Source organism: Nannobrachium achirus, assembly GCF_963921795.1.
Source record: "Nannobrachium achirus genome assembly, chromosome: 2".
In the NCBI taxonomy this organism is placed as follows: Eukaryota; Metazoa; Chordata; class Actinopteri; order Myctophiformes; family Myctophidae; genus Nannobrachium; species Nannobrachium achirus.
Window position 1 is genome coordinate 2,511,498 of NC_137811.1, and position 7,692 is coordinate 2,519,189.

Below are 7,692 nucleotides of genomic sequence, written 5' to 3' on the forward strand. Positions count from 1 at the left end.
GGAATTCATTTCTGATATTGTTTTGACCATTTTTAGTGATTTGGACCATGAAATGTCATAGTCAAGGTCATTTTGTAATTCCGAAGGCCATGGCCACAACTTGGCCATTGTTAGGAGTAAAAACAGGTGCTGTCTAAATCAACTAATTCTGACATGTATAATTCATTTCTGGTATTGTTTTGACCATTAAGGATCATCTTGTATTTGAAATATCAATATCAATGCCATTTTTCAAAAATCGATTTTGTCTTTACTAGCACTTTTATTTTATTTTTTCATAATAGTTTTTTTTTGTTTATAACAAAATACATACTAGTATAAATAGAAGTACACACCCCCATTTAACTTTAAAGGGGGACTTTAAATGGGTGTTTAAATGAGCAAATAAGGCTATTTACGAATAAAAGTGACAAATAAGATCACATAACAAAATCACACACAAAATGTAATAACAATTTCCCTCAAAGTGCACCATATTGTGATTGTGTATTATGATGCAAGTTAGTATGATGTGTTTTTACAGGATGGATTTGCTAGTCAAAGTGTTCCTTCCATCCATCGATGTTCCATTGGTTCTAGTCTTTCCTCGGATTCCTTGGCTGTTGCATGCAGGTAGCAAGAAATCACTAGGAAGGTGCCCTGTTGGTCTCAGCAGTTGTACTGTACTTCTCTGCTACCATGTTCTGTCAAGGTCTTTGCTTCTCCAAAGTGTTTTAAGATATTGTACTGTACTCGGTCAGAAGCCATAGCTGCATGCTTAGTCCCCACCTGGCTCATGCAGTCATCTCCAGTCTCCAAGGCATATGTGCCTTGATCACTGTCTTGGCTAGTGGTGCTCCAAGATGAGAGACTGATTGATGCAGTGGAAGCATGTGCCATAGTGCACCCCTAGTGCCATTCTGCAGCCAGATCTCCTTCATCCCCAGTGCTTGAATGTGGGGTCCGCTCATAATCCTGACGTTAGGGTTATGGATAGGTTTAGTTATAATGGGGCCAATTGACTCCACATGTAACACCAGCCTCCTCAATCTTGATTGAGGTCTGGGATCTCTTCACCACCAGCCCCTTTTGCAGGGAGCCCCTCATCATCAGAGACAACAGAGCTGACAGACACACCCAGAATGCTCTGATGAAGGCTCATAGCCGAAACGCTTAAGCGTTCTTGTTGGTTTGTGCCAATAAAAAAGTGGAAACGTTAGTACTTTATTCTCCACTGATTTAAAGTTTTGGATGTGCTACCTTTTTGGTGCCCTGTTAGGGTACCCCCTCATGCTCATAATGGGGATCCCCAGACATCAAACCCAGGTCCTAACTCGCCAAGGCCCTGCTTGGCTTTTACCATATGTTTTATGCCCATATATGGAGATCCCTGTCCCAATGTCATCAATATTAAGGACATATCTGGCATGTTTTGACATAACATTGTTGACCCATGCATGCAGGGGTCTCCATTATGTGTAACTGGTCCGATACACATCACTGGCCAGTTGGCCAAGAATTGGCACGCATGTCGCCCTGAGGCGTCTTAGTAGACACATCCATCCCTCAGCAACTTTCCAAATTCTGGGTGTCTGAGGAGAACAAACAGTTCTCCAGCTGTGTGTTCGGAAAATGGTGTCCATGGTGTCCAATCAAGCCTGTGGCAATGTTACCATCATTGTCGGACGACAGTGGCTCAGTATAGAGCGCCTGCCTTGAAATCTGAAGGTTCCAGGTTCGATTCCCAGCTTGCATGGTTTCATGGTGTGTTAATGGGTGAATTGTAAAGTGCTTTGGAGAAAAGCGCAATATACTGTAAATGCAGTCCATTTACCATTGTCTCTGATGAAGTTGACAAAGGTGGAGTAGAGATCCCAGACATCTTGAATAGGATTGAGGAGGCTGACACATGGTGCATGTACTGACTCCATTATAACCAACCCTAACCTTCACTAACCTAATGGTCGTAATAATGGGATGTCGGAATTATGGCGGACCCCAGAGAGTTGTTGTCTCCTTCGCGTAACTGCTATACTATACCCCATATTTACAAGCACTGGCTGCAGAATGGCACTGGTGAAAATTGGAAATGCTTCCACTGCATTGATCTTGGAGCACCACTAGCTAAACAGTGATCAAGGCACATATGCCTTGGAGACTGGAGATGACAGCATGGGCCAGGTGGGGATTAAACATGCAGTTATGGCTTCTGACCAAGTACAATATATCTAACACACTTTGGAGACTGAGAGGCAAAGACTTTGACAGAAAAAGACACAGCATTGGTAGCAGAAGTACAACTGCTGAGACCAACAAGGCACCTTTCTAGTGCATTTCTTGCCACCTGCTTGCAACAGCCAAGGAACCTGAGGAAAGACTAGAACCAATAGAACATGGATCAGGTCATGACATTAGGCTTGTCCTTTGTGCTGTGCAGACTATGGACTGCCCATATACTATACTATGGAGTGGAGGGAGCAAGGAGGGTCATTAGCAGTCCTTTTGTTATTCATTCTATTTCAATGTCTGACTCAGTTTATCCGGACAAGTGACTTTTGTGCCCGGACAAGTGAATGAGAAATGTACTTGTCCAAAGGACAAGTGCCTCAAAAAGTCAATGTCAAGCCCTGATGGATGGAAGGAACACTTTGGCTTTAGTACACTCCTGCCATGTCTGAAGCGTGACACTCAACGTTATGGCTGCCTTGCTGATGGAGTTCTGTGCATCATATTTTGTGATGGAACAATGGCAAATCCATCCTGTAAAAGCACATCACACTAACTTGCATACACAGAATCACAATATGGTGCACTTTGAGGGAAATTGTTATTTAATTTTGAGTGTGATTTTTATTATGTGATCTTATTTGTCACTTTTATTTGTAAATAGTCTTATTTGCTCATTTAAACACCCATTTAAAGACCCCCTTTAAAGTTAAATGGGGGTGTTTACTTATATTTATCACTAGTATGTATTTTGTTATAAACAAAACAAACTATTATGAACAAATAAAATAAAAGTGCTAGTAAAGACAAAATCGTTTTTGAAAAATGGCATTGATATTGATATTTCAAAGACAAGATGATCCTTAACACACGGGTGACTAACTGGTCCCTTAGGCCGATTTTGAGATTTCAAAGTGCAATAACTCTCCCTGTGAAGGTCTCAGAAATTTCCCCTTCCATGACTTTTCCTAAATACTCAAGATATATGTTCTCGTTTTTTTCCCCTTCTGAAACGTTTCCTAATTATGAAATAAAATACAATTATACCACTCTGACGGTAGTTATCGGCAGAACAGACCGCTCTCCCCCATTCTCCCCCTCCTAAGAGAATTCACACGTTTAGCGCTCCCGGAGTGCGCCTTTGTTCAAGGTAATGGATCATTTGCATTTCACTGTCAGCTTAGCAAAGACATTAAAACCACTACCTGGAAATGTTTTATTTCATAAATAGTATCAATATAATATTAATTATGAGAATCGCTATGGTGTATATAATGTAGGCCTATTATTATTTTAGCCGTGCAGGAGCAATCATTTGCGGGGAGATGATGCTCTTGCTGACCGGGAGAAGTGTGGCGCTGCTGCCACTGCACAGCGTGTTTCTAAAAGCTAAGCATCATTTCAGCTAATAATATATATAAAGAACAACTGGGTGATCTGTAAGTTATCGGCCAAAATGAATATCCTGTATAGATATGCCTACATGGCACACGCTGCACCGGGAGACACGGCCCTAATCTCCCGGTGCAGTCAGCCTGTTCTGTCCGTGTGGAGATGGCTTTTAGACGGGCACGCATGTCACGGTGCCGATCAAACAGTATAGGCACCCGACACTTGTGTCCTGCACGTTTAATTTCTAATGGATAATCATTTGCTTTTCATTGTTACATGCCTAAGCAAAAAACACTACGTGAACATTTTACAGAGTGAAGAGAATGTGAACTAGAAAAGAAAATTTCTAAGAAATTTTAAGTGTGCCTGCAGCTCGCTAAGTCTGTGCAACCTTGTGTAGCGGTTGGTGTTAGCATTAGCGTTACATTTTTTAACATTAGCATTTTTTGCATAAGCTTTAACATTATGGTTCTTCATATGACACCACCCACAGCCATTTTGACTAATTAGTGGCGTTTTGGCGCATTTTTGGCCGTTATCACGGGTCGCACTTTAACGACAGTTTTTTTGAGAAAAAAATGTTTTGTGAGAAAAAAAGTTTTTTGAGAAAAAAAGAATTTGAGAAAAAAAAAAAATGTGAGAAAAAAAATTTTTTTGAGAAAAAAAAAATTGAGAAAAAAAACATTTTTGAGAAAAAAAAATTGAGAAAAAAAAATTTTTGAGAAAAAAAAAATTTGAGAAAAAAAAACAATTTTGAGAAAAAAAAAATTTGAGAAAAAAACATTTTTTGAGAAAAAAACATTTTTTGAGAAAAAAACATTTTTTGAGAAAAAAACATTTTTTGAGAAAAAAATTGAGAAAAAAAAATTTTTTGAGAAAAAAAAATTGAGAAAAAAAACATTTTTGAGAAAAAAAAATTGAGAAAAAAAAATTTTTGAGAAAAAAAAAATTTGAGAAAAAAAAAAAATTTGAGAAAAAAAAAATTTGAGAAAAAAACATTTTTTGAGAAAAAAACATTTTTTGAGAAAAAAAAAATTTTTGAGAAAAAAATTGAGAAAAAACATTTTTTTGAGAAAAAAAAAATTTGAGAAAAAAAAAAATTTGAGAAAAAAAAAATTGAGAAAAAAAAATTTGAGAGAAAAAAAATTTGAGAAAAAAAAAATTATGACACCAGCCGCGAGTCTGTACGACAAACGGTTCATGAGTTATAGAGGCACTTCCTGTTTGGCGAAGGACACTTCCTGTTAAAGAGGGGGTGGGGCTTAATCAATTACAGCTCATCCCTATTGGCCGGAAAAAGACCAAAGTTGTGTGTGCATTTTAAAGTTTAAATCACGTTGCTAGGCAAAAGTATGGCAGAGTTATGTGGCGCCAAAGTTTCTGGTTTTTTTTCGGAGTCCCCCATTCTAAGTCAATGGGGTTTTTGGGCGTCGTTTTTTGCGAATTACGTCGCAATCGTATCGCGGATCGGAAAGAAAAGTAATAGCACACCATTCCCGGCCGAGCCACACATTTTGATGTATATATTGCGGGGGTGGCGTAAATTGTGCGACAGTTATTACGTGCCGAAGTTTCCCCCATTCTAAGTCAATGGGGTTTTTTGGCGTCGTTTTTTGCGAATTACGTCGCAATGGTAACGCGGATCGGAAAGAAAAGTAATAGCACACCATTCCCGGCCGAGCCGCACGTTTTGATGTATATATTGCGGCGGTGGCGTAAATTGTGCGGCAGTTATTACGAGCAGAAATTTGCAAGAACATGACTGACTTACCGACTGACTTAAGTATGGCGGATTACAATAAGTGTTCTGCTATTGCATAGCAATAGCAGAACAGAACCGACATCACGCATGCACGCATGCATGCAGAGAGGGAGGGGAAAGAGAAAGAAAGAGAGCGCTCTCGATAGTTAAATATATATAAAAAAATCAAAATTCTCAAAAAAAAATTTTCTCAAAAATTTTTTTTTCTCAAAATTTTTTTTTCTCAAATTTTTTTTTCTCAAATTTTTTTTTCTCAAATTTTTTTTTTCTCAAAAAAATGTTTTTTCTCAAAAAAAATTTTTCTCAATTTTTTTTTTCTCAAATTTTTTTTTTCTCAAATTTTTTTTTTCTCAAAAACATTTTTTTTCTCAAATTTTTTTTTTCTCAAAAATGTTTTTTTTTCTCAATTTTTTTTTCTCAAAATTTTTATTTTCTCAAATTCTTTTTTTCTCAAAAAACTTTTTTTTTCAAAACATTTTTTTCTCAAAAAAACTGTCGTTAAAGTGCGACCCGTGATAACGGCCAAAAATGCGCCAAAACGCCACTAATTAGTCGAAATGGCTGTGGGTGGTGTCATATGAAGAACCATAATGTTAAAGCTTATGCAAAAAATGCTAATGTTAAAAAATGTAACGCTAATGCTAATACCAACCGCTACACAAGGTTGCACAGACTTAGCGAGCTGCAGGCACACTTAAAATTTCTTAGAAATTTTCTTTTCTAGTTATATATATATTTAACTATCGAGAGCGCTCTCTTTCTTTCTCTTTCCCCTCCCTCTCTGCATGCATGCGTGCATGCGTGATGTCGGGACATCACATTACCTAAACATGATTCATTGGCTGGTTTTGTGAGTTGTCTAATAACAGCCTAGCTAATACGAATGAAAATCGGGACATATGAAGGCGTAATTCTGTTACTTCGCTTCGTATGGCGTTTTGAGCTTGTAGAAGATTGGCTATTTGTGTAACAAAATACCCTATATTGTCAATGAACAAAACTAAGCCAAATGGAACCATACAGGTCCATTTGGTTTCATTTTACGCTCTCTTTCTCCCACATGAAAGGAACCTGCCTCTCTCTCCACATCTTTTTTTAAATACTTTTTTATACCACGTCCACGATCGAACCATGCATGCGTTCGTTCCTACAGCGCAAGGCATATCTCTCTCTCTCTCATGCATGCATGCGTGCGTGATGTCGGGACATCACATTACCTTGCCTTTCACCGCATAATCAATAGCGCGGTGCGCCCCGCTGTGTTGGCCTTGAATCTCCCAAACCGTAAATAAAACAAAGCCATAAAAGATATGTTTCTGGATAAACAAACGTGTCTATAACCACTCAAACTGCATGGCGCACTGTGCGCAAAGACGCTGATCATTGATTTATTCCTGCATGCAAAACCGAACTGTTTTAAAATGACTTTCAAAACTCAACAATCAGCTATAACTCGGCGCGGATGCTGGGCTGCGCTGCGAAGCGATACGAAATTAAACCAGTGACATTAAAAGTAAGATCATGCTACAAACTTAGTGTCATTTTCCCAAGCCTGTTTTTTTCCTGCTAAACCATGAAGTTAACATTGAAAGCGAGAGTAGGCTATTTGAGAGGTCAATTGAAATGATAATTCAAATTCGGAAGACAATAGAACCCCCGCTGGCAGCAGGGGGAGGAAGTGTTGCGCTCCTGGGCCAAAAGGGAGAGAATCTAACGGTCAAAATGAACGATAAATGCAGGCGTAGTGGTAGTTTTTTATTTTCAGTCACCCAAGTGTTAATGGTCAAAACAATACCAGAAATTAATTATACATGTCAGAATTAGTTGATTTAGACCTACAGCACCTGTTTTTACTCCTAACAATGGCCAAGTTGTGGCCATGGTCTTCGGAATTACAAAATGACCTTGACCATGACCTTTCAAGGTCCAAATCACTAAAAATGGTCAAAACAATATCAGAAATGAATTCCCTGCACCCAAATTAGTCAGAATGGAGGTATTGCTTGTGCATATACACAAAAGTTGGATTTTCATTATAGCCGATGGTGGCCATATTTGATTTGGCCATTGCGCCATTCGTGGCACTATGGCGGACAAGCACCTCTGTGATTTTTCATGTCTAGGGACCCACTGACTCAGTTCAGGTGAGAAACTCCCTTCACACCAAATTGCGAACAGGAGTATAGGTCAGATACTGGAGTAAGTATGGAGGGCAGCAGCCTGCTTTGTGGCCCAGAGGTCCCTCTTGACCTTCTTGTGAGCTTTTAGAAGCCATTTGTAGTCCCTCTCCCGGATAGTCAATGCTCTCCTGGAAGAGCAACAGCTTCCTTTCG